This window comes from Nicotiana tabacum, chromosome 8, assembly GCF_000715075.1.
Source record: "Nicotiana tabacum cultivar K326 chromosome 8, ASM71507v2, whole genome shotgun sequence".
Lineage (NCBI taxonomy): Eukaryota > Viridiplantae > Streptophyta > Magnoliopsida > Solanales > Solanaceae > Nicotiana > Nicotiana tabacum.
The window spans coordinates 32,469,438-32,496,045 of NC_134087.1; the positions used below are offsets into that span (position 1 = coordinate 32,469,438).

The window sequence follows — 26,608 nt, forward strand, 5'->3', positions numbered from 1 at the left end:
GCCCCTCGATCGGGGAACCAAAGCCATCGAGACACATCTGATATTGAGCGCCCGTTGGTGCATACGATCACACGGAAGGAATTTCAAAAGTTTCTTTTCAAGCTAAATCAAGGACGCACGATAAGAATTCAAGAATGTGAAGTTTTCCTAAAGGTTAGGCAACCTCTCGAGGATAAGTATAGACGTCTCCGTACCGATCCGCGAGACTCTACTAAACCGGCTCATGACTCGCGAGACCAAGTAACCTAGGCTCTGATACCAACTTGTCACGACCCAAATCCCAGTCGTGATGGCGCCCAGCACAATACTAGGCAAGCCCGACCATTGTTCAACACTTAACCCAATTTATCAAAAATAGCGGAAAGAAATATCAATTAAGCAAGATTAAAGTACTGAAGAATTTAACAAAATACACAATATAATCTCACTAGGACCCGGTGTCACGAATTTGAGCCTCTAGAATACAGAATATCATCATAATACATGGTATATCCAAAGTCTGATAATGCGGAAATAAAGAGATAGGATAGGAGGGAGAAGATCAATGGCTGCGAACGCCGTGCAGCTACCTCGATACTCCCAGAAGCTGGATCTGCTGATCAACTGGATCTACTGAGCCTGAGACTGCCTTGGATCTGCACACAAGGTGCATGGAGTAAAGTGAGTACTCCGACCCAGTGAGTAATAAAAGTAACTACAGTCCGAAGATAAGAAAATCCAGTAAATACACAAAGTAAGCTAAAATCCAAATATACAGCAACATATGGAACTGAGCAGCTAAACAACAGTATAAATAGAAATCCATGAATGCAATGCAATGCATATGATGGTACATTCCAGTACCCACTGCGGCTTGCAGCCCGAGCCATCCATATTTATTTATCGTCGACGGCGCTCACTGGGGGTGTGTACAGACTCCGGAGGGGCTCCTACAGCCCAAGCGCAATATCTTGGTCAGTCATTGTTACCTGACTGGTCAGCCATTGTTACCTGACCAATTTATATCATACAGTGCCATTGTTGCCACTGTTCAAGTATATCATCCAGTGTCATTGTTACCACTATTTCAAGTATATCACACAGTGTCATTGTTACCACTGTTTAAAATATATCATACAGTGTCATTGTTACCACTGTTTCAAGTATATCACACAGTGTCATTGTTACCACTATTTCAAGTATATCACACAGTGTCATTGTTACCACTGTTTCAAGTCACTTTATAATCAGTCCAGAAAATAATATAATAAGCCCCTTGGGCATTTACAAAACAGAAGTTCCCAGCCCGGAATACATTTAAAAATATCATTTAAGTTTTCAACACTTAGAATTATGGCTGAGTTTGCAAAACAACATTTAAAACCTTGGACTGAAATTAAATGATATGCAAATCATGCTAAGCAGTAATATCAATCCTCGAAGGATTTTACAAATCGGCACAAGGCCCCAAACATGGCATCAAGCCCCGTAATATCAATGAAGTATGTGTATCAATCACCAGTATAGTATAAACATCACACGGGTTGGACCAAGTCACAATCCCCAATAGTATCCGACCCCGCACTCGCCATGGAGTGCGTGTCACGCCTCAATATAGCGTTACGATGTGAAAGTCCAGGGTTTCAAACCCTCAGAACAGCATTTACATCTATTACTCACCTCTAACCGGCCGTAGACTAGTCCGCAATGCCCTTTCCTCTTGAATCGACCTCTTCGCGCATCGAATCTAGTCAAAACCACAATGAATATGTCACAATAGGCTAAGGGAATATAACCCAATTGAAAAGACTCGAAAAATATCAAAAATCCCGAAATTAGCAAAACCCGAGCCCCGGGCCCACTTCTCGAAAATTTACGAAAGTTACATTACCGGATTCCTCGTCTCGCCATGAGTCTTTACGTATAAAATTTACCAAAATCGGAGTTCATTTGACCCCTCAAATCACCAAATCTTATTTTCAAATCCCTAGGCCTAAATCCTCAATTTTTCTACAATTTTCATGCTTAAATCCATTCATAATTGATGTACTTAACTTAAAATAGGTGGGGATAACTTACCTTCACATTGATGATGAAAATCCCCTCTTGAAGCTCCCCAAAAATCTTCCATACTTTGAAGAAATGAAGAAAAGTGAGCTAAATCCGTGTATAAAAGAATCTGCCTGTGCTTCGTCGAGTTGTACCTTGCACTTGTGCTATACAAGTTGTACATCCTATTAAAATTGTTCCTTGTCGGACACCTTCTGTTTAAACACCCATAATGTCTTGTATTAATATCCAAATGACAAACGGTTTGAAGATTTAGAAACTAGACTCAAAGATATTTAATTTGATAGGTTGTAAACCACATAACTATTTATATATCCCAAGATATGAGCTTCTAAAGTGCATCGTAAATTCTGCCGAAATTGCTCCAGCAGCCCTTTTCGATCCATCGTAACTTTCTGAGATGATATCCAAATCACGAATAGTTTAACTTTCCGAAAACAAGAATGTATGGGCTACAACTTTTATGTTTTGCACTTTTTCTGATATCTTATAGATTACAAGATATGAGCTTCCAAACTGGACTACTCGCAACAGAATTTCTGCAATTTTCTGCAATTTTTCCTAAGTCCGAAATCACTCCGAGACACCTCCGAAACACTCCCGAGCCCTCGGGGCTCCAAACCAAATATGAACACTGACTCTAAAACATCACACAAACTTACTCGAGCGATCAAATCGCCAAAATAACATCAAAATCAATGATTTGAGCCTTAAATCCAAGAATTCTTTCAAATTTCATAAACATTCAAATTTTCCAATTTAAGGCCGAAACCCGTCAAACAACGTCCGTTTGTAACCAAACTTTACAGGAAGCACTTAACCAACATATATGACCTGTACCGGGCGTCGGAACCAAAATACGAGCCCGATGCCATTACTTTCTGATCAAATTTCATTTTCATTTTCCTTAAACATTTTCAGAAAACAATTTCACGAAAAAATTCATTTCTCGGGCCTGGGACCTCGGAATTCGATTCCGGAAACACGTTCAATTCCCATATTTTTATATGGACCTTTCAAGACCGAAAAATTACGGGTCCGGGTCCGCTTACCAAAAATGTTGACCAAAGTCAACTTTAACATTATTAAATATCAAAATTCTTCAAATTTTTCACATAATTCATATATTTCAACACAAAAATATTCCGGACACACTCCTAAGTCTCAAATAACCTAATGAAGCTATCCAAACCATAAAATTCACATTTCGAATCCGATATCAAAATTTCCACTTCCGGCCAAATTTTCTCAAAAACCTTCAATTTTCCCTCTTTAGCCGAACGGCTCCAAAATGACGTACGGACCTCCGAATTCACTTCCGATCGCGCTCCCAAATCCAGAATCACCATACGGAGCTACTCCCAGTCTCGAAATCCCAAACGGACATCAATAACACTGAAATGCATTTTAAACCAAACTGATGCAATGTCTTCTAAAATGCTATCTTCCACAATAGGCGCCAAAACACTCCCGGGTTATCCAAAACCCTATCCGGGCATACGCCCAAGTCCGAAATCATCATACGAACCTGATGGAACCTTCTGATCCCAATTCCGAGGTCGTTTACTTAAAATTCCAATCCTAGTTCATTTCTTCAATTTTAAGCTTTCAAAATGAGAATTTCCATTTAGATTTGACTCCAAACTTCCTGAATTTTAATTCTGACCATACACACAAGTCAATATACCTGAGATGAAGCCTCTCATGGCCTAAAACTGCTGAATGACGCGCCAGAGCTCGAAACGACCGGTCGGGTCGTTACAATACCCCAGGTTTTACACTTAGAATAACTCAGCTTCATGTCGGATCCCTAGTAGGAACTTTTGTCTGCATCATGTGCATTTGACTTCGGAGACTCAACAGAGGGGTTGGGTCTGTCTAGGACAGGTTACCTGAAATGAAAAGACCATCCTGATACATCTTACTGTCACACCTCCTTTTTCCGCACCAGAGAGGGTGCAAGGGAGTTTTTCCAATTAAAGGACAATCAAAATGGGATTGGTTTATTAATTTCAGAGTCGCCACTTGGGAAATTTAGGGTGTCCCAAGTCACCAATTTTAATCCTGAATCGAGGAAAAGAATGACTCCGTATTACAGTCTGCGCACCAGAAATCCGGATAAGGAATTCAGTTAACCCGGGAGAAGGTGTTAGGCATTCCCGAGTTCCGTGGTTCTAGCACGGTCGCTCAACTGTCATATTCGGCTTATTTTATCTGATTTTAAATACCATTATGAACCAATGTGCCAATTTTAACTTTTTACCGCTTAATTGTTATTATTTCAAAAGGATGTGAACATCGCTTAAAACATGTCTTTGGACTGCGTCACATGAAATGCACCCACAATCTGGAACATATTTTATTTGATGTTTTGGGATTTGGATCTGGGTCGCATGAAATGCACACCCCAAGTTTTAAGAAAGTAGATTATTAAACACGCACCTAAAGAGACTATCGTGTTATTATTTTGGGAAGGGCCGTGAAATTTGCTAAACGGCCCGTCCCGGAATCTAAGTATTTAATATATACATTTAGATGGCCCCGCAGCTTCTATATTTTTGTTTGTCGAGGCTCGTCTCATTTTTATTTTAAAGGATAAACCTATAATGACTATATTTCCTATTAAGTTCGTCTCTAAAATAAAAGAAAACCTCTTAATTATTTACATGCTTGCAGATTATTTACAGCAGGATCCGAAATGCTTTTACAGAATAAGGAAACATGACCATGCATACGGACAGCTGATCGAACATTATGGGCCCAAATCCAGCTCATGCGGAATGGGCCAGACCTAGGCCACTGTTTATCCGAGGCGGGTCTGTTTGGTCTGTTTTGACCTGGGCTCGACCTTCATAAGGTTGAGGGGCACGAACTTGTGCTAATTGTTATAAGGTTGTGGCTTGATAATTATAACGAGGCAGTTTATCAAAAGAGAATGAAAATTAACTAAGGCGGATAGTTTTATTCTTTGACATGCATTAAAAGAGAATGCTAATTACAAAACACAACTAATTTCCAAGACATAGTCCAGTATACTACCAATCCTTTTGTCTGTTAACCTAACCAACATGTGATATTAAATCCTACTACATTTTTGTATTCACTATATGAAAGGACCAACTCCAATACCCAAACAAGATTGTAAACCATTACACACTACATAATCATCTATATAGCAACTACATGTGGACATAGATGTCTTCAAATCTTCCCTTTTGTATTCATGCTCGACTTTCAAATTACATGGGCAGTATTAGTTGTGTACCTGGTATAGAGGAACAAAAGAAGAAGGAAAAGGATCAGCTGAGTAGTACACAACAAACAACAACAACAGCAGATTCACAGCAACAACACAGCAACAACAACCAGCCAACAATGATGAAGCTCAGCAAGGAGTCGAGCAACAAATAAACAATCCCAGAAAAACAGAGTAGGAAATAACAGCCCAGAATGTTGAATGTAACAGCAATAGAAATCCAATGACCATAAGAAAGCTTGGCAAACGACAGAAAAGCAAAACCACAAAGACAACCTGATCAAACTGGACTCTTCCACAGTTTCTTCTAGACAATACTCATTCACAATGTTCTGAAATTTATTTCTGTTTTTCCTTTTTTAGTTTTCTTGCTCACAGAATCTCTCAAGACTCCAAAAAAAAAATGAACTCCCTTTCTAATGGAAGGTCTGCCTCTTTTATAGCCTAACCTTAACACTTTACAGTCTGTTTTACAACTCAAAATTGCCCCCCTTCGTTGTTTTTCCACTCACTTCTTTTAAATAAACAAAACTCCCAACAAATCCCTGACAGCCCCTCTCTCTTTTGTTGTTAAAATGTACTGATCACTTGTTTATTTAACCAAAGTATGGGCGTAGGAATATAATCTGACAGCACATGCTGTCCAATTATTTTAATTCCTTAAAGCTAACCATACACATGCTGCCCACGGTCTAAACCAAATGGCATCGTGTTTTAAAATCAAAGTCTGAATCTGCCATTATAACCTTTCCCCTAGATGTTTTTTAATTCGATTTGAACAAAATCAATAGGCAATACAATTCAGTTCCTAATGGGACTCAAATACGATCACAGCAGAAATAAGCAATACGAATCAAGTTGTTACCATTAACGATTGAAACTAATTGACGACATATATCGACTCGACTATATTAATCGTAACACATAACAATCAATCGTTCATATAAACAACACGTATAGAGTCCCGAATGACTTCAGACAAATTTGTTCAAACACTGGGAACTTATATGAATTAAACTCGTTTGACGACTAATCTAATTGATGAACACGTATATCACAGGGTATATTCAGAACACAAACAGAAGACAATTGACCAAATAAAAAGGCCTTTAACAGATATGGAAGAAATCCGAATGAAAAATAACAAAATAACAAACAAACACAAAGAAATATGCTGACAACTTAATTAGAACTAAAACAAAAAAAAGGAAAACTTACCGAAAAAGTTTGAAATCAAAACGGACCCAAATCAGACTCAACTTCGAACTCTTGAGGCCGAACAAACTTTAATCAGGGTGTTCTCACGTGAGAACACCTTGATTAAGGTCTATTAGACCTCAAACCCTTGTCAAGACCGGCCGGATTCCCCAGGTGCATGTGTTTCAAGTTCTGGATTTTCAGATCTGGATTTTTAGGAGTTGTGGGTAGATTAGGACCAAACCAAGCTTGGTTTGGTCACGAGGAAGGTCAGGGGAGTGTCTGGTATGAAGATGGGGTGGTTTGGCATAAATCGAGTTTTGTCTCGAATCTTCAAATCCAGATTTTAGACGATAGGAGGTGATTCGAGGTTCGTGGTTAGTGGATTCGTGTTCAGGGTGGTTGGATGCTTTAGGGGTGTGAAGGGGGTGGTCACCGGCGTTCGTGCCGCCGGGTTTTGGTGGAGGGGAAGCTAGGGCGGCTTGCTAGGGTTTGGGGTTTCAGCTTGGGGAAGGAGACGAGTGAGGGGTGGGGTTCGGATAGGGGGCGTGGGGTGAAGGGTTGAGTTTATATATGGGGAGTCTGATTGGATCTGAGCCGTTAGATCAGATGATCTCAACGGCTTGGATCTGAGGATGAGACATGAGACGGGGTCGTTTGGTAGTTAAACGGGGTCGTTTGGTTTAAGTGAGGGGTTGGGTCAGGCTGGTTATTTGGGTCGGGTTTGAACATGGGTCGCTGAAAGAGGTCCTGAACCGTTAGATCGGCTGGGACGGACGGCTCAGATTGATTTGCCTGAAACGACGTCGTTTCAGGAGGTGCCTGGGCAGGCCTGGTCTGGACTGGGTTTGAGTGCTGGTTTGGGCCTGTTTTTGTTCCATTTATTTTGGGCCCAACCGATTTTCTTCCCTTTTTGTTTTTCTAGTTTCATTTTTCTTTTAAAACAAAAAAAATAAAATAATAGACAATAAAATAATGAAATTAAAACTAAACAACAGTGGAACATTTTAACACAATTATCACCAAATATTCAAGTAAGTTAACTAAAAGCCTAGAACGAACGATGCACACACACACATATATATATATATATATATATATATATATATTTTTTGAATTTTCTTTTACTGACACATATTTTTGTATTTTTGTTTGATAATGACTAGATGCAAAATGGACAGACCCACAAATGACTAATAACACATGTCACGGAAAAAAAAATCGAAAAATTGTACAGCGAAATCATCCGTCACTATTTTTATTTTTTGTTTTCCTTTTGGAGTGATTGCTCGTGAAGCAAAAATCACGTGCTTACAGCTGCCCCTCTTTGCACGAAGACACTAAGGGTTTTCACGCAAAGATAAAGCGAGCTATTTTTGCCTGTCCGAATACTCCGTGTGAAGCATTTTTGAAAAGGATTTGACCGAACCTTTGCTTCAGAGGTTTCCTACATATCCTGGGCTGAACAGGAATCAGGTCAATGTAGTTCGGGAAATTTTTGGTAGCTGGGACTACCGTGTGACTGTAGTGTTTGCTGTTGTTGTGCGCTGTTGTATGCTGCTGTAGGATGCTACTGCTCAACCGATCTCCCTGTTACATTGCTTCTAAAAGGAAAAACAAGAAGCTAAGCTAGAGTGTGAGATCTCATATATCTTCAACTTGTTCTTGTTGTCTTGCTTTCTTGTCGGCTGACGCTTTCCTCTGACGCCTTTATTTTGTGAACTTGGAGATGATGCTGGTCCTTCACCTTTTCTGAATGTCAGTTCCCATCACTTTGCTTGATTTGCTGGGAATATGGCTTTCTTCCTTAAATCTTTCAATGGTTTCTTCAGCGGCATGGTTTTTCATCAGAATTGTTATGTTGGGCATGCCATAATGTTTCCGAACTGCTTCTTCTGAGACGCGTTCTTCCTTCCTTTTGAATGTGCGCTTGCTTTGGCAGACTTCTGCTTCTTGGCGCTGGGGATTTTATTGTTTTTCCTGCTTGGGGCTCTCTGTTGTAACCTTCCGTCTTCAGGTGGGGCTACTGATTCCAAACTCTAGAGCTAAAAATATTCCCGCATTATACTGGTGGGCGACCTAGAACTTAAATGTATTCCCGCATTATACTGGTGGGCGACCTAGAACTTAAAAGTATTCCCGCATTATACTGGTGGGCGACCTAGAACTTAAAAGTATTCCCGCATTATACTGGTGGGCGACCTAGAACTTAAATGTATTCCCGCATTATACTGGTGGGCGACCTAGAACTTAAAAGTATTCCCGCATTATACTGGTGGGCGACCTAGAACTTAAAAGTATTCCCGCATTATACTGGTGGGCGACCTAGAACTTAAAAGTATTCCCGCATTATACTGGTAGGCGACCTAGAACTTAAATGTATTCCCGCATTATACTGGTGGGCGACCTAGAACTTAAATGTATTCCCGCATTATACTGGTGGGCGACCTAGAACTTAAAAGTATTCCCGCATTATACTGGTGGGCGACCTAGAACTTAAAAGTATTCCCGCATTATACTGGTGGGCGACCTAGAACTTAAAAGTATTCCCGCATTATACTGGTGGGCGACCTAGAACTTAAAAGTATTCCCACATTATACTGGTGGGCGACCTAGAACTTAAAAGTATTCCCGCATTATACTGGTGGGCGACCTAGAACTTAAATGTATTCCCGCATTATACTGGTGGGCGACCTAGAACTTAAAAGTATTCCCGCATTATACTGGTGGGCGACCTAGAACTTAAATGTATTCCCGCATTATACTGGTGGGCGACCTAGAACTTAAATGTATTCCCGCATTATACTGGTGGGCGACCTAGAACTTAAATGTATTCCCGCATTATACTGGTGGGCAACCTAGAACTTAAATGTATTCCCGCATTATACTGGTGGGCGACCTAGAACTTAAAAGTATTCCCGCATTATACTGGTGGGCGACCTAGAACTTAAAAGTATTCCCGCATTATACTGGTGGGCGACCTAGAACTTAAGAGTATTCCCGCATTATACTGGTGGGCGACCTAGAACTTAAATGTATTCCCGCATTATACTGGTGGGCGACCTAGAACTTAAAAGTATTCCCGCATTATACTGGTGGGCGACCTAGAACTTAAAATGTATTCCCGCATTATACTGGTGGGCGACCTAGAACATAAAAGTATTCCCGCATTATACTGGTGGGCGACCTAGAACTTAAAAGTATTCCCGCATTATACTGGTGGGCGACCTAGAACTTAAAAGTATTCCCGCATTATACTGGTGGGCGACCTAGAACTTAAAAGTATTCCCGCATTATACTGGTGGGCGACCTAGAACTTAAAATGTATTCCCGCATTATACTGGTGGGCGACCTAGAACTTAAAAGTATTCCCGCATTATACTGGTGGGCGACCTAGAACTTAAAAGTATTCCCGCATTATACTGGTGGGCGACCTAGAACTTAAAAGTATTCCCGCATTATACTGGTGGGCGACCTAGAACTTAAAAGTATTCCCGCATTATACTGGTGGGCGACCTAGAACTTAAAATGTATTCCCGCATTATACTGGTGGGCGACCTAGAACTTAAAAGTATTCCCACATTATACTGGTGGGCGACCTAGAACTTAAAAGTATTCCCGCATTATACTGGTGGGCGACCTAGAACTTAAAAGTATTCCCGCATTATACTGGTGGGCGACCTAGAACTTAAAAGTATTCCCGCATTATACTGGTGGGCGACCTAGAACTTAAAAGTATTCCCGCATTATACTGGTGGGCGACCTAGAACTTAAAAGTATTCCCGCATTATACTGGTGGGCGACCTAGAACTTAAAAGTATTGAAATTGTTTCCCCGTTCTTCCGAGAAAATTTTCGACAATCGGCAAAAAATTTTCTGCCCCGGTTTTTGGTGACTTCCATGGCGTTGCATCTTGCTGCCATCATCAATTCTTTGCTCTCCTGCAACAGACAAAAGGATTTAGTCAGTTTTAATCGTGGTGGCAGAGGGTGCCTTTCTGGCGAGCCATTTTTCTCTCTTCCCCTTTTCTTGCTCTTTGTCCCCATAATTGGTTGGCGGGCAAAGTTGCCTGTTGGGGGTCTCTAGCCTGCTGGGGATTGGTTTTCAATTTATCCCCTTTTCTGCTTTCTCTTTAAACCCATGATGTGGGAGTCTGCTTCTAACTCCCGGAACCACTCCCTTTTGGAGCTTACTTCTTCCAAAATTTCCGGGCACAATCACTGCATTGCCTGGGACCGGCCCTTAAGACTGTTTGTATTATCCTGCATTGGGATGAATTCCCCTTCGGTTTCTGGTAGTAAGCTTTGAAAAATCCTTTCAAGACACATTTTAGGAAAAGAAATAAAGATATGGAAAAGAGAAAAACTTTCTGAACCAATATTTTGTGGGAGGAGACAATCCAAAGAACTTATCTGGAGGACACAACTGGTCCCCGTGATCATGGCGTGCACCATAGATTCCGACCCAGTCTATTTGTATCAATTGATCTGCTCGATGGTTTGACTTGCTGGGGATGATAAAGGAGTGTTCATTTCGTTTCGAATGTGGTAGCTTTGCTGATCTGTCTTGTCGCCTCACAGTGCCCTTCGAGGGGTTTTTACTAATGAGACTCTCTCTTTTCTCTCATCTCCCGGCGCCTTAAGGTGCCTGTGAAGGTTTTCACCAATAAGACTCTCTCATTTCATATCCCTCATCTTATATCGCCTCTCGGTGCCTGTGAAGGTTTTCACCGATAAGACTCTCTCATTTTATTTCTTTCGAGAATCCGGGGTGTTGTAGATACGACCCTCTCTTCCGGGGATTCTTTTGACTATCAACTCATTCCCAGTCTTACGATCCTCTTCTTTGCTGGGGATCAATGTATTATTCTCGGCCTTATTTGCCGGACTTGGCATCTCTCGAACATTGATCGGGAGGTCTTTTGGATGTTGATGTTGGTTTTGGTGTGGGTTTGAAGAAAGGCTATAAAAATGAAAACAACTTGAAGGGTGATGTGCTACAACTTTTGGAATCAAACCTTTGTTGGAACTTAAAACATAACCTCTGCCCCAGTTTTCTTGCTTGGGGAATTTATTTTTTACGCTTATGTTGAGCTACGTGCGTTACGCACATTGTGCTATATTGTGCCCACTATGTACATTATGCATCCTATATTTGCTATGATGCATACTATGACCGAGCCGTGAGGCGCCTACGTATCCTCTTTGAGGAATCAGGTCAAACGTAGTTCCCACTTCCTCTTTTCATTCCGACTTTCTTTTGTTTTTTTTTCTTTGTTATCAATTTTCTTTTCTTTTCTTTTCTCTTTTTTTTTTCTCTCTTTTCGTTTTGTTGTTGTTGTTTTTTTTTTTTTATCTTCCAGTCGTTGCTACTGATTCCGAACGAGGGATATGAAAGAAATAAATAAGGCTCAAAAGGGGTAACGAAGGATAAAGTGTTTGGATAGAAGAAAGAATTGCCTCCGTCATCTCATTATTCAATAAATGCCAAATACAAACAAATAAACCAACAATTGCCATAATTAAAGAAGTTACGCATAATATCTCTTGACTGCATCTGAATTGATAGCCATGTCGACACATCTACCTTCGACATCTGTCAAACACAAAGCACCATTGGCCAATACTCTGGTCACGATATAAGGCCCTTGCCAATTTGGGGCGAATTTGCCTTTTGCCTCGACCTGATGTGGGAGGATCTTCTTCAATACCAGCTGCCCTACTTCAAACTTCCTGGGGCGCACCTTTTTATTATAAGCTCTTGCCATTCTCTTCTGGTACAGCTGACCATGGCACACTGCTGCCAATCTTTTCTCATCTATCAGGTTCAGCTGTTCCAATCAAGCCTTGACCCATTCATCATCATCAATCTCGGCTTCAGCGACAATTCGGAGGGACGAAATTTCGACCTCCGCAGGTATCACGGCCTCAGTTCCATACACCAACAAATAAGGAGTTGTGCCTATGGAAGTCCGGACGGTAGTGCGGTAACCCAACAAGGCAAAGGGTAACTTCTCGTGCCATTGTCTGGAACCTTCCACCATCTTTCGCAGTATCTTCTTGATATTCTTATTGGCTGCTTCGACTGCTCCATTCGCCTTGGGGCGATATGGGGTGGAATTGCGGTGTGTAATCTTGAATTGTTGGCATACCTCTCTCATCAAACTGCTATTAAGATTCGCACCGTTATCCGTGATGATCACTTTTGGGATCCCAAATCTGCAGATGATATGGGAGTGAACAAAGTCCACCACTGCCTTCTTGGTTACTGATTTGAAGGTTTTAGCCTCAACCCATTTGGTGAAGTAATCAATGGTCACTAGAATGAACCTATGACCGTTGGACGCTGCTGGCTCGATGGGCCCAATGACATCCATGCCCCATGCTACAAACGGCCAGGGTGCTGACATCGTATGTAACTCTGTTGGCGGAGAATGAATCAAGTCTCCATGTATCTGGCACTGATGGCATTTCCTCACGAAAGTGATACAGTCGTGTTCCATGGTGAGCCAATAACACCCTGTTCGAAGGATTTTTCTTGCCAATACATATCCACTCATGTGTGGCCCACAAACTCCAGCATGTACTTCTGCCATAACCGTTGTTGCCTGCCTGGCATCTATGCATCTCAACAATCCCAGATCCGGGGTTCTTTTGTACAATATTCCCCCACTGAGGAAGAAACCATTCGACAACCGCCGGAGGGCTCTTTTTTGGTCTCCAGAGGCATGTTCTGGATATATCCCCATCCTGAGGTATTCCTTGATATCATGAAACCAGGGTTCGCCATCTGCTTCTTCTTCTATGGCATTGCAGTAGGCGTGCTAATTACGGACCTGGATGTGTAGAGGATCAACATACATTTTGTCAGGGTGGTGCAGCATTGATGCCAAGGTGGCCAAGGCATCCGCAACCTCATTGTGAACTCTCGGGATGTGTTTGAACTTTACCGATCGAAACTGCTTGCTCAGATCATGCAAGAATTGTCGGTATGGTATGAGCTTTAGATCTCGTGTTTCCCATTCACCCTGAATTTGATGTACCAAGAGGTCCGAGTCTCCCAAGACCAAGACATCTTGGACATCCATGTCAGCAGCCAAGCGCAGACCCAGAATGCAAGCCTCATACTCGGCCATATTGTTGGTGCAATAGAAGCGTAGTTGAGCCGTAACAGGATAATGCCGTCCTGTTTCAGAAATGAGTACTGCTCCTATTCCAACCCCTTTCGCGTTTGCAGCTCCATCGAAGAAAAGCTTCCAACCCGGTTCCTCAGGCAATTCCAACTCATTTGTATGCATTACCTCTTCGTCAGGAAAATACGTTCTTAAGGGCTCGTATTTTTCATCAACGGGATTCTCTGCCAAATGGTCTGCCAGCGTCTGGGCTTTCATGGCCGTCCTCGTCACATAGATGATATCGAACTCTGTGAGCAGAATTTGCCATTTTGCCAACCTTCCCGTGGGCATAGGTTTCTGGAAGATATACTTCAATGGGTCCAAGCGGGATATGAGATAAGTAGTATATGAAGACAGGTAGTGCTTCAACTTCTGAGCTACCCAAGTTAGGGCGCAGCACGTTTTCTCGAGTTGAGTGTACTTGACCTCATGCACTGTGAATTTCTTGCTAAGATAGTAGATGGCTTGCTCCTTCCTCCCTGTGTCGTCATGTTGCCCCAGTACACAACCAAATGAATTTTCCAAGACCGTCAGGTAAAGGATTAGGGGTTTCCCGGGCTTAGGTGGGACCAATACGGGTGGATTAGACAGATACCCTTTGATTTGGTCGAAAGCTTCCTGACACTCTGCTGTCCAACCTACTGCAGCGTCCTTTCTCAGCAGCCGAAATATGGGCTCACAAGTTGCTGTGAGTTGAGCGATGAACCTGCTGATATAATTGAGTCTACCCAGCAAACTCATTACCTCTGTTTTGTTCCTTGGCGGTGGCAAATCTCGGATGGATTCAATTTTGGATGGGTCTAACTCAATCCCCCGTCGACTGACGATGAATCCTAGCAACTTCCCTGATGGAACCCCGAATGCGCATTTGGCCGGGTTAAGCTTGATATCATACCTCCGGAGTCTTTGGAAAAATCTCCTTAGGTCTGCTACATGGTCCTCCTGACGCCAAGATTTGATGATCACATCATCGACGTACACCTCAATCTCCTTGTGTATCATGTCATGAAACACTGCAGTTATTGCTCGCATGTATGTTGCCCCAGCGTTCTTTAACCCGAACGGCATTACCCGATAGCAGTAGGTGCCCCATGGCGTAATAAACGCTGTCTTCTCAGCATCCTCCTCGTCCATTAGGATCTGATGATAACCTGCATAACAATCCACAAAAGATCCAATCTCGCGCCCTGCACAATTGTCGATCAAGATATGAATGTTGGGTAGCGGAAAATTGTCTTTGGGACTTGCCTTGTTGAGGTTGCGGTAATCAACGCACACCCTGATTTTTCCATCCTTCTTTGGGACTGGTACCACATTGGCCAACCACTCGGGATATCGAGTGACCCGAATGACCTTCGCTTGTAACTGCTTAATCACTTCTTCCTTGATCTTTACACTCATTTCTGTTTTAAATTTCCTTAGTTTTTGCTTGACCGGAGGGTATGCCGGGTCAGTGGGTAATTTGTGAACCACTAAATTGGTGCTTAATCCAGGCATATCATCATATGACCAGGCAAAAACATCTTTGAATTCCCTGAGAGTTTTGATCAATTCTGTTCTGGCATTCGGCTCAATGTGGATGCTAATTTTGGTCTCTTGGACGTTATCAGCGTCTCCTAGATTCACAGCCTCGGTGTCATTTAAGTTAGGCCTGAGTTTCTCTTCAAATTGGCATAGTTCTCTGTTTATTTCTTCGAAGGCTTCACCTTCGTCACATTCAGATTCATCGTCACAAACGACCTTTTGCATCATTGAGTCGGTTTCAGATTGATTTATTAGACTAGGTCGAAGATCCGCTGTGCATGCCATGTCATTAGAACCAGTAAAAAGAGAACTGTTCAGAAAGAAAAAGAACAAGACAAAAATTAAAATGAGACAAAAGAAAAGAACTTTATTAAATTTGCGGGATAAAAAGGGTTCACACTTTTACAAAAAACGAAAGTAAAATTTGGATTACACCCTTGAATAATCCGATCAAACAAACAAACAAACAAAACATTAATCAAAGCCTACTACCAAGACTCCCCTCGGACAGGAAGAGGAGTAACCGTCCAATTGTTGGTCTTGGCCTCAGGCCCCACAAATTGTATCTCTGCTCTGCTGGAACCTTCTCCAGCTTCCACCATACTGACATCTGTGAATAGCCTCTCAAAACTCTGATTCAGGTCTTCATTTATACCGATCAAAGGTCCTCGAATCTTTGGGATCGCTGACCCCTTGGCACTTGCTTTAACAAAAGACCTTGAGAGGCGTGGCACTGGTTTAGGCAGAAACCAGACCCTCTTCTTCATTCTCCGCGCCTCCTTCCTGTCTGCTGCGGTTGGTTTGAACCCCAACCCGAAGGTTTCCAGATTCTTAGGAAGGGAAACAGGTTGGACTATCCCTTGAAGTTCAACTCCCAGGCCTTTTCCCGGCACAAATCCATTACCCAGCATTTCTGATACCATCATGACTGTTGCGGCAGCTACCCTAGGGTGCGGGATGATTTCTCCTTCAGAAATTTTGTTGGCCGACCCTGTATCGAGAATCTGGTAGACCCAGGGACCCTTGTCATCAGTGGTCTCTATGAAAGGCACAATGGTTCCGCTCATGGTGCATGTTGTATCCTCGCCGTGCAACACGACCTCTTGTCTTTCCCACTCGAACTTCACTGTCTGATGTAGGGTGGAAGGCACCGCTTTAGCTGCATGAATCCAGGGTCGTCCTAACAGCAAGTTGTAAGATACCGTGGCGTCCAATACCTGGAATTCCATGGTAAACAGGACCGGACCAATGGTCAGTTCAAGTACAACATCCCCCACAGTGGCTGTTCCGTTTCCGTCAAACCCCCGGACACAGATGCTATTTTCCCGGATTCTTCCACGGTCAATCTTTAACTGGTCCAGGGTGGATAATGGACAAGTATTGGCGCTTGAGCCGTTATCCACCAATACTCGGGTTACCACCGAGTCTTCACATTTGACAGCTAGGTACAGAGCTTTGTTATGCTCCGTACCTTCCACCGGCAGGTCATCATCTGAGAATGTCACTCTGTTCACCTCGAAAATCTTGCTGGCAATGGTTTCCAGGTGGTTTACAGAAATCTCACTGGGTACATGGGCCTCGTTCAATATCTTTAACAGGGCCCGACGATGTTCCTCGGAATGGAGGAGTAATGACAATAGTGAGATCTGGGCAGGTGTTTTTCTCAGCTGCTCAACCACAGAATAGTCTTGTACTTTCATCTTCCTCAGGAATTCTTCAGCCTCTTCTTCTGACACTGGCTTTTTGGTTGCCACTGGGTTGGTTTTTCTTAACTCCACCGGAGCAAAACATCGACTTGATCGAGTCAGCCCTTGCGCTTCACAACTGACTTCTTCCACCTGTTTTCCTTGGTACGTCACCACTGCCTTTTCATATTTCCAGGGCACAGCCCTGCTGTCAATCATCGGCAGTTGGACCACCGGCTTTATGGTCACCCGTTCTCTACATACCCCTTTCAACATGACTGCCGGTGTGGGCAGGATCCCTGGTATTACCAACTTGCTTGGCTCGGGTTTGCTTGCTATGACGGACGGGCTCTTCCCCAATATTACTACCGGCTTGACGCCTTCACCCTGCGGCTGTATACTCGTTCCTCCACTGGTTAAGACTTCTCTCGGGGCGGCTTGGATCATCATCACTGTTTGTGAGGGTTTTCTTAATTCTCCTCCCTCACACACCAACTCAATCATGTGAGTTTCGTGGTGCGCTGGCAGTGGGTTCTGGTTGATGTTAGGAGCCTCCGGTGTCTGGACCTCGATCTTATTGGTGTCAATAAGATCCTGTATGGCATGCCTTAACTTCCAGCACTTCTCGGTATCGTACCCGAGCATCCCTGAACAGTATTCACAACTGATTGAACGATCCAAATTCTGAGGCAGGGGATTTGGTTCCCGAGTATGGACACGACTAACCAAACCCAATTACCGCAGCTTGTGGAACACATCGGTGTAGGTTTCTCCCAGTTCGGTGAAGGTTCTTTGCTTCCGCAACCTGTCATTCCTAGCATCTGGATTTCCCCGGAAACCTGCCCCTGAAGGGTTTCTATATGCCCTTGGTGGAGGGTAGGTGTTTTGTGGTGGTGCATATATGTTCTGGGGAGCCGGTGCGCGCCATTGTGGGCGAACCGGAGGCTGAGTGTATACCTGGGCTTGGTGTACGGAACAATGTGGTTCTCGAGGTGGATAGAAATTTTGTGGTGGGTTGTATGGGTAATTTGACCTGTGAGGCCTGGGTTGGTTGTAATGCGGCCTGCCAGCCCTGGACCAACTGCTTGCCTCGATCGTGGCAACCTCTTCTTTATTTCTTCTCAGCGCACCTCCCGTGCCGCTTTGAATAGCCTGGGTTGTGGCCTTAAGCGCCGAATAGTTCAAGATCTTGTCCGACCTCAAACCTTCTTCTATCATGACCCCAATTTTGACCACCTCGTTGAAAGATTTTCCAACCGTCGTCACCAAGTGACCAAAGTAGGTTGGATCCAATGTCTGCAAAAAATAGTCCACCATCTCTCCCTCTCTCATGGGAGGATCGACTCTAGCTGCTTGTTCTCTCCAGCGGAACCCGAACTCGCGAAAACTTTCCCCGGGTTTCTTCCCAGTTCTCAATAACGTGAGACGGTCAGGGACTATCTCTAGATTGTACTGGAAATGACCTGCAAAAGCCTGCGCCAGATCATCCCACGTGTACCACCTGCTGAAATCCTGCCTGGTATACCATTCCAGTGCAGATCCGCTCAGACTTTGGCCGAAATAAGCTATCAAAAGCTCATCCTTGCCTCCTGCCCCTCTCATTTTGCTACAGAATCCCCGCAAATGTGCCATGGGATCACCGTGCCCTTCATATAAATCAAACTTGGGCATCTTGAACCCAGCCGGGAGTTGGACATCTGGGAAAGGGCACAGATCTTTGTATGCCACGCTGACTTGATTTCCCAGCCCGTGCAAGTTCCTGAAGGATTGCTCCAGGCTTTTGAACTTTCTCAACACTTCATCCTGTTCAGGGGCCTTAACCGGCTTCTCAATTTCTGCCGGTACTTCCAAATGGGGATTGTAAGCCTGTGGTTCGGGTGCATGGAATGTAGGCTCAGGGGGATAGTATTGTGTATCGTGAGCCTGAAACAATGGCTCACTAGTCGTTCGCTGCAAAGGAGCTGATGTAGGTCCCACAAAAATGGGAATGTTGGGTGTTGGGAGAGGTTGATGGGGTGGTGGAGCTTGGGAATCGTGAGGGCTTCTTTCTTGATGATAGAGGGGATTTGGGCGGCTTGTGGAAGGGCCAGAGTGATGGTATTCCGGCATGTGTCCCAGTGTCTCAGGGCTCTTTTGTGTTTTGGCCAGGGCTAGCTGCATTGCATGCATCTCTAGTCCCTTCCTTTCAATCTTTTCCATTGCCTCTTTTAGCAATTGGCTCATCGGCCTTTCTTCCTCATTACTATTCTCTGAAGTTGTCATGCTTGTTGCTACCAGTCCTTTGGATCTGGTTTGGTATGAATGTGTTGCCAGAATTCTTTAACAACTAACTGTCTGGTATCAAAGAACAACAAACTTTTTTAGTGTTAGAGCTTAACAGATTTGATCATAACACATAGAGGATGCAATGCACCTAGGCAGTTAACCGTTTCTACATGCTTTGCTTCAAACCACATGCGTCATCCCGGTTTGTTCATTCGTCTCTTTTAGAGTATTTTGCGAAACCCTGCGTTTTATTTTATTTACATTTTCTTTTCTTTATTTATTAAGAGCGGTCGAATCTTATGGGGATTGCCTACGTATCACGTCCCCGCGTGAATCAGACCAGGCGTAGTTCTGCCTCAAAGCAAAGACACACAGTAATTCTTCTGGAGTCACTTAATTTCATTATCAAAATTTGCTATTACACAGTACTTAAAATAAAAATAGCAGAAGTACAGACTCCACGGTTTTAAACTTGGTTTAACGAAAAGAAAACAACATATGGGAAAACAACCACAGCCAAATAAACAGGACTTGACCAAAACTAATTCTCCAATTTAAGGGCCCGCGAGGCATCATTCGGCCTTTTCGCGGCTCTAGGTGTAAGGTCTCTTTGCAGGCTCTTCAACTCGCTCATAATCCGGCGGACGCAGCCCATGATGGAGACAAGGAGGGTCTTACGAGGTGTTCGCTCACATGCCAAGCATTTCATGTAGATGTAATGCCCTATTTCATCAATCCTTGCTCGAATGTTATCTCTTTCACTGAGCAACTGCCTGATTTGTTGGTTCTTTAACCCCAGTGCCTGAGTATCGTCGGCAAGTCGATCCTGAAACAACCCCATTTGTCTTTCCATGCAGGCCATTGCATCGTAGAACTGTCTTCTGTCGGCCTGGGCGTCTCGTGCTTGTTTGACGATCCGATCATGTAGAGTGGAGCTCGTCTCCCTTAATATTTTGACGCTCATTTCATAATCCCTTATGACCTGTTGCAAACGCTGCTTCCGGGCCATTGTGTACTTTGCCCATCTGACCTTCATCCTTGTTATGCAAGCTTTTGATTGTTCTAATTCTTCTTGGCTTTGGATGACCTGATTTCTCAAACTTGCTATCAATCTTTCGTCAGAGCGATGCTTCTGTCGGTCAACGTTACTCTTACTGGCTTGGCGAAGGCGGGCCTTCAAGGTTTGGTTTTCTTGGGCTAACTTGTTTCTTTCAGCCTGCTCCGAGGCGACTTGCACATTGTTCTCAAATACAAGCCTTTCAACTTGTTGCTTTAGCTTCCCGATTTCGACCCGGTAACCTTTCTCCCTTTTTAACCATCCCCATTGCTCTTGTGAATCATTGGTGAAGTGTTGGACGTGGGCCCTTTTAGCAGGTCTTTGCCGAGTCTGAAACCTTCTTTCGAACCAAGCACCGTACTTTGGGTCTACCTCACCTTTAGCTAGCTCTCGTACCATGGTTTTGGGCTCCAAGAATCTACATTCATGCCACAGTTTTCTAATCTTCCCCTCGGGGAATATGACTCCCGGGCTCAATTCCAAGGCATGCTTGCTCAGATTTTCATCATTAGGGACTACTTGAAACCTGCCCAGTTGTCGTAATACCCGATGAGGGGCATATGGCTGGATGCTGCGAAGCCCCATTAAGAGAACATGACATTCTTCAGCCGACATGTAGATAACCTCAGTATCAGTCAACCAACCAAATGCCCATTCAATTTGGTCAGATGTTGTTGTCCTTAACCGTGTAAACCATTCTTCGACACCTTCAGGAAATCTGGCGCCTGTCATGCGCTTCTTGAATCCGCTGATACAATTCCTCTCGGTCAACCCGTGGTTCATGTATCCTACTCGGTGATGGAGGTGTTCCTGCATCCATAGCTGAAGTAACACGTTGCAACCTTGGAAGAACTTGCCTCCTTCTCGGCATATAGTCAGAGCCCGGTAGATTTCGGACAAAATCAAAGGAACCACAGTACTATTGGTTCTTTTGATTGCCACGTCGGCCATCCCTACCAGACCTATCTCTATCTTTTTGTCCTTCCTTGGGCAGACCATGACTCCCAAGAATGCTGTGATAAAAGCCAAAGTACGTCTTGCTTCCCATTTGCTTCTGTTCCCGCCGTGAGTTAGCCCAAGGTTCGGTTCCTCGAAACCCTGCGGGGTTCCGTACCGCTGATACAAGAAATGGAGATCACAACACCCTCTCGATAAATCGTCATGTTACCTTCCGACTAATGCTTAGTAGATCCAGAAACGCATGCGGGGACACTGGCCTTGGCGAAAGCAAATTTGCCCTCTTAACTTCTCATTCAGTCCCGCATATCCGGCAACTTCCTCAAGTGTCGGTGAAAGTTCAAAATCAACAAAACGGAATACATTGCAGGTGGGGTCCCAAAATGGTATTAGAGCTTCAAGAATATCTGTCCTCGGCTCAACACCCAACAAATTTACAAAACCTCCCAATATTCTTCCTATTACCCCTTTGCTATCGGCTTCCAAGTCATTCCACCACATGTGGAGTTGTAAAGGGACCTCGCTGAGGGCTGAGAATGGTTCATTTTGCTCTGTGTTCATCCTACACATTTATTAGGGTGACCTTTTAGGTGAAGACAAAAACCCTTATTTTGACTCTAACCAAAAATCTTTGGACAAAAACAAAAAAATTTATTTATATACATGTGTATACATATATACATATATGCTTTATGGTATATCATTTTTGGTAAAAATGGAAAAAGAGTTGGACCCGATGAGGGTTGCCTACGTATCTCACATCCGGTGAGAATCAAACCGACGTAGTTCGGGTGATAAACTAACTGGTTTATTTATTTCTATTTTTTATTTATTTATTTATTATATTTTTTTTTTTTATTTTTTTTTTGTGAAAATTTCCCAACATTCGAAATGACTCATTCGCCCTTGACTGAATACAACATGTAGCACATAGGATGCCATAAGATGGTCTATTATTTTCAGGTTGCTTGTCCTAGACGGACCCAACCCCTGTGTTGAGTCCCCTAAGTCAAATGCACATGATGCAAATAAACGTTCCTACTAGGGATCCGACATGTGGCTTTGTTATACTAGGTTCAGAACCTGGGTGTTTGTTCTAGACCTGGCTTACCCGAGCGGACAGCTCGAGCCGAGGGGGGGCAGCGTACCGAGAATACAGAAGCTTCACCGGCTTAGCAACTTATCCGAACCTCGTTCTAAATTGGGACTTGACACTATACAGAAAAGAAGTCATACGAAGTACGCCCTTCTTCATGATTTAGAAGACTCAGAAATGATATGGGTTTCGGCACAGTTTATATACAGTTCACATAATATCAAAGCGGTAAAAGCAACATTTAGCACATTAGGCTCAAAACATATAAAAAATCAGATAAAGCCAAATATAACAATTTATCTAAGCTCGAATTTCTAACCCTGAACCAGTGGTTCTGGGTTTGATCCCCAGCAGAGTCGCCAGAGCTGTCACACCTCCTTTTTCCGCACCAGAGAGGGTGCAAGGGAGTTTTTCCAATTAAAGGACAATCGAAATGGGATTGGTTTATTAATTTCAGAGTCGCCACTTGGGAGATTTAGGGTGTCCCAAGTCACCAATTTTAATCCCGAATCGAGGAAAAGAATGACTCCGTATTACAGTCTGCGCACCAGAAATCCGGATAAGGAATTCAGTTAACCCGGGAGAAGGTGTTAGGCATTCCCGAGTTCCGTGGTTCTAGCACGGTCGCTCAACTGTCATATTCGGCTTATTTTATCTGATTTTAAATACCATTATGAACCAATGTGCCAATTTTAACTTTTTACCGCTTAATTGTTATTATTTCAAAAGGATGTGAACATCGCTTAAAACATGTCTTTGGACTGCGTCACATGAAATGCACCCACAATCTGGAACATATTTTATTTGATGTTTTGGGATTTGGATCTGGGTCGCATGAAATGCACACCCCAAGTTTTAAGAAAGTAGATTATTAAACACGCACCTAAAGAGACTATCGTGTTATTATTTTGGGAAGGGCCGTGAAATTTGCTAAACGGCCCGTCCCGGAATCTAAGTATTTAATATATACATTTAGAGGGCCCCGCAGCTTCTACATTTTTGTTTGTCGAGGCTCGTCTCATTTTTATTTTAAAGGATAAACCTATAATGACTATATTTCCTATTAAGTTCGTCTCTAAAATAAAAGAAAATCTCTTAATTATTTACATGCTTGCAGATTATTTACAGCAGGATCCGAAATGCTTTTACAGAATAAGGAAACATGACCATGCATACGGACAGCTGATCGAACATTATGGGCCCAAATCCAGCTCATGCGGAATGGGCCAGACCTGGGCCACTGTTTATCCGAGGCGGGTCTGTTTGGTCTGTTTTGACCTGGGCTCGACCTTCATAAGGTTGAGGGGCGCGGACTTGTGCTAATTGTTATAAGGTTGTGGCTTGATAATTATAACGAGGCAGTTTATCAAAAGAGAATGAAAATTAACTAAGGCGGATAGTTTTATTCTTTGACATGCATTAAAAGAGAATGCTAATTACAAAACACAACTAATTTCCAAGACATAGTCCAGTATACTACCAATCCTTTTGTCTGTTAACCTAACCAACATGTGATATTAAATCCTACTACATTTTTGTATTCACTATATGAAAGGACCAACTCCAATACCCAAACAAGATTGTAAACCATTACACACTACATAATCATCTATATAGCAACTACATGTGGACATAGATGTCTTCAAATCTTCCCTTTTGTATTCATGCTCGACTTTCAAATTACATGGGCAGTATTAGTTGTGTACCTGGTATAGAGGAACAAAAGAAGAAGGAAAAGGATCAGCTGAGTAGTACACAACAAACAACAACAACAGCAGATTCACAGCAACAACACAGCAATAACAACCAGCCAACAATGATGAAGCTCAGCAAGGAGTCGAGCAACAAATAAACAATCCCAGAAAAACAGAATAGGAAACAACAGCCCAGAATGTTAAATGTAACAGCAACAAAAATCCAATGACCACAAGAAAGCTTGGCAAACGACAGAAAAGCAAAACCACAAAGACAACCTGATCAAACTGGACTCTTCCACAGTTTCTTCTAGACAATACTCATTCACAATGTTCTGAAATTTATTTCTGTTTTTCCTTTTTTAGTTTTCTTGCTCACAGAATCTCTCAAGACTCAAAAAAAATAATGAACCCTTTTCTAATGGAAGGTCTGCCTCTTTTATAGCCTAACCTTAACACTTTACAGTCTGTTTTACAACTCAAAATTGCCCCCCCTTCGTTGTTTTTCCACTCACTTCTTTTAAATAAACAAAACTCCCAACAAATCCCTGACAGCCCCTCTCTCTTTTGTTGTTAAAATGTACTGATCACTTGTTTATTTAACCAAAGTATGGGCAGTAGGAATATAATCTGACAGCACATGCTGTCCAATTATTTTAATTCCTTAAAGCTAACCATACACATGCTGCCCACGGTCTAAACCAAATGGCATCGTGTTTTAAAATCAAAGTCTGAATCTGCCATTATAACCTTTCCCCTAGATGTTTTTTAATTCGATTTGAACAAAATCAATAGGCAATACAATTCAGTTCCTAATGGGACTCAAATACGATCACAGCAGAAATAAGCAATACGAATCAAGTTGTTACCATTAACGATTGAAACTAATTGACGACATATATCGACTCGACTATATTAATCGTAACACATAAAAATCAATCGTTCATATAAACAACACGTATAGAGTCCCGAATGACTTCAGACAAATTTGTTCAAACACTGGGAACTTATATGAATTAAACTCGTTTGACGACTAATCTAATTGATGAACACGTATATCACAGGGTATATTCAGAACACAAACAGAAGACAATTGACCAAATAAAAAGGCCTTTAACAGATATGGAAGAAATCCGAATGAAAAATAACAAAATAACAAACAAACACAAAGAAATATGCTGACAACTTAATTAGAACTAAAACAAAAGAAAGGAAAACTTACCGAAAAAGTTTGAAATCAAAACGGACCCAAATCAGACTCAACTTCAAACTATTGAGGCCGAACAAACTTTAATCAGGGTGTTCTCACGTGAGAATACCTTGATTAAGGTCTATTAGACCTCAAACCCTTGTCAAGACCGGCCGGATTCCCCAGGTGCATGTGTTTCAAGTTCTGGATTTTCAGATCTGGATTTTTAGGAGTTGTGGGTAGATTCGGACCAAACCAAGCTTGGTTTGGTCACGAGGAAGGTCAGGGGAGTGTCTGGTATGAAGATGGGGTGGTTTGGCATAGATCGAGTTTTGTCTCGAATCTTCAAATCCAGATTCGAGACGATAGGAGGTGATTCGAGGTTCGTGGTTAGTGGATTCGTGTTTAGGGTGGTTGGATGCTTTAGGGGTGTGAAGGGGGTGGTCACCGGCGTTCGTGCCGCCGGGTTTTGGTGGAGGGGAAGCTAGGGCGGCTTGCTAGGGTTTGGGGTTTCAGCTTGGGGAAGGAGACGAGTGAGGGGTGGGGTTCGGATAGGGGGCGTGGGGTGAAGGGTTGAGTTTATATATGGGGAGTCTGATTGGATCTGAGCCGTTAGATCAGATGATCTCAACGGCTTGGATCTAAGGATGAGACATGAGACGGGGTCGTTTGGTAGTTAAACGGGGTCGTTTGGTTTAAGTGAGGGGTTGGGTCAGGCTGGTTATTTGGGTCGGGTTTGAACATGGGTCGCTGAAAGAGGTCCTGAACCGTTAGATCGGCTGGGACGGACGGCTCAGATTGATTTGCCTGAAACGACGTCGTTTCAGGAGGTGCCTGGGCAGGCCTGGTCTGGACTGGGTTTGAGTGCTGGTTTGGGCCTGTTTTTGTTCCATTTATTTTGGGCCCAACCGATTTTCTTCCCTTTTTGTTTTTCTAGTTTCATTTTTCTTTTAAAACAAAAAAAATAAAATAATAGACAATAAAATAATGAAATTAAAACTAAACAACAGTGGAACATTTTAACACAATTATCACCAAATATTCAAGTAAGTTAACTAAAAGCCTAGAACGAACGATGCACACACATATATATATATATTTTTTTGAATTTTCTTTTACTGACACATATTTTTGTATTTTTGTTTGATAATGACTAGATGTAAAATGGACAGACCCACAAATGACTAATAATACATGTCACGGAAAAAAAAAATCGAAAAATTGTACAGCGAAATCATCCGTCACTATTTTTATTTTTTGTTTTCCTTTTGGAGTGATTGCTCGTGAAGCAAATATCACGTGCTTACACTTACTTGCTACTTGTGAATTCGTTTGTTTCGGATTTGCATGTTGACCAGCTTATAGGGAAAAGTTAGAAAAGGAAAATCAATGTGAGAGCCGAGAAAGAAAGTTGACTGTTTTCGAAAAATAATTTCCAAAATATGTTGAAATTCTGTCGAAATTT

General features: G+C 42.7%; 1 long non-coding RNA gene across 1 annotated transcript; it reads right to left on the minus strand.

Moving 5' to 3' along the window:
* Nucleotides 1-400: 400 nt before the first annotated feature.
* Nucleotides 401-2,110, minus strand: LOC142163554 (uncharacterized). Its single transcript, XR_012694501.1, has 3 exons — nucleotides 2,059-2,110; nucleotides 1,660-1,726; nucleotides 401-635 (listed from the first exon to the last, which is right to left on the minus strand). It is a non-coding gene; the product is annotated as an uncharacterized LOC142163554 (long non-coding RNA).
* Between the last annotated feature and the right edge of the window lie 24,498 nt (nucleotides 2,111-26,608).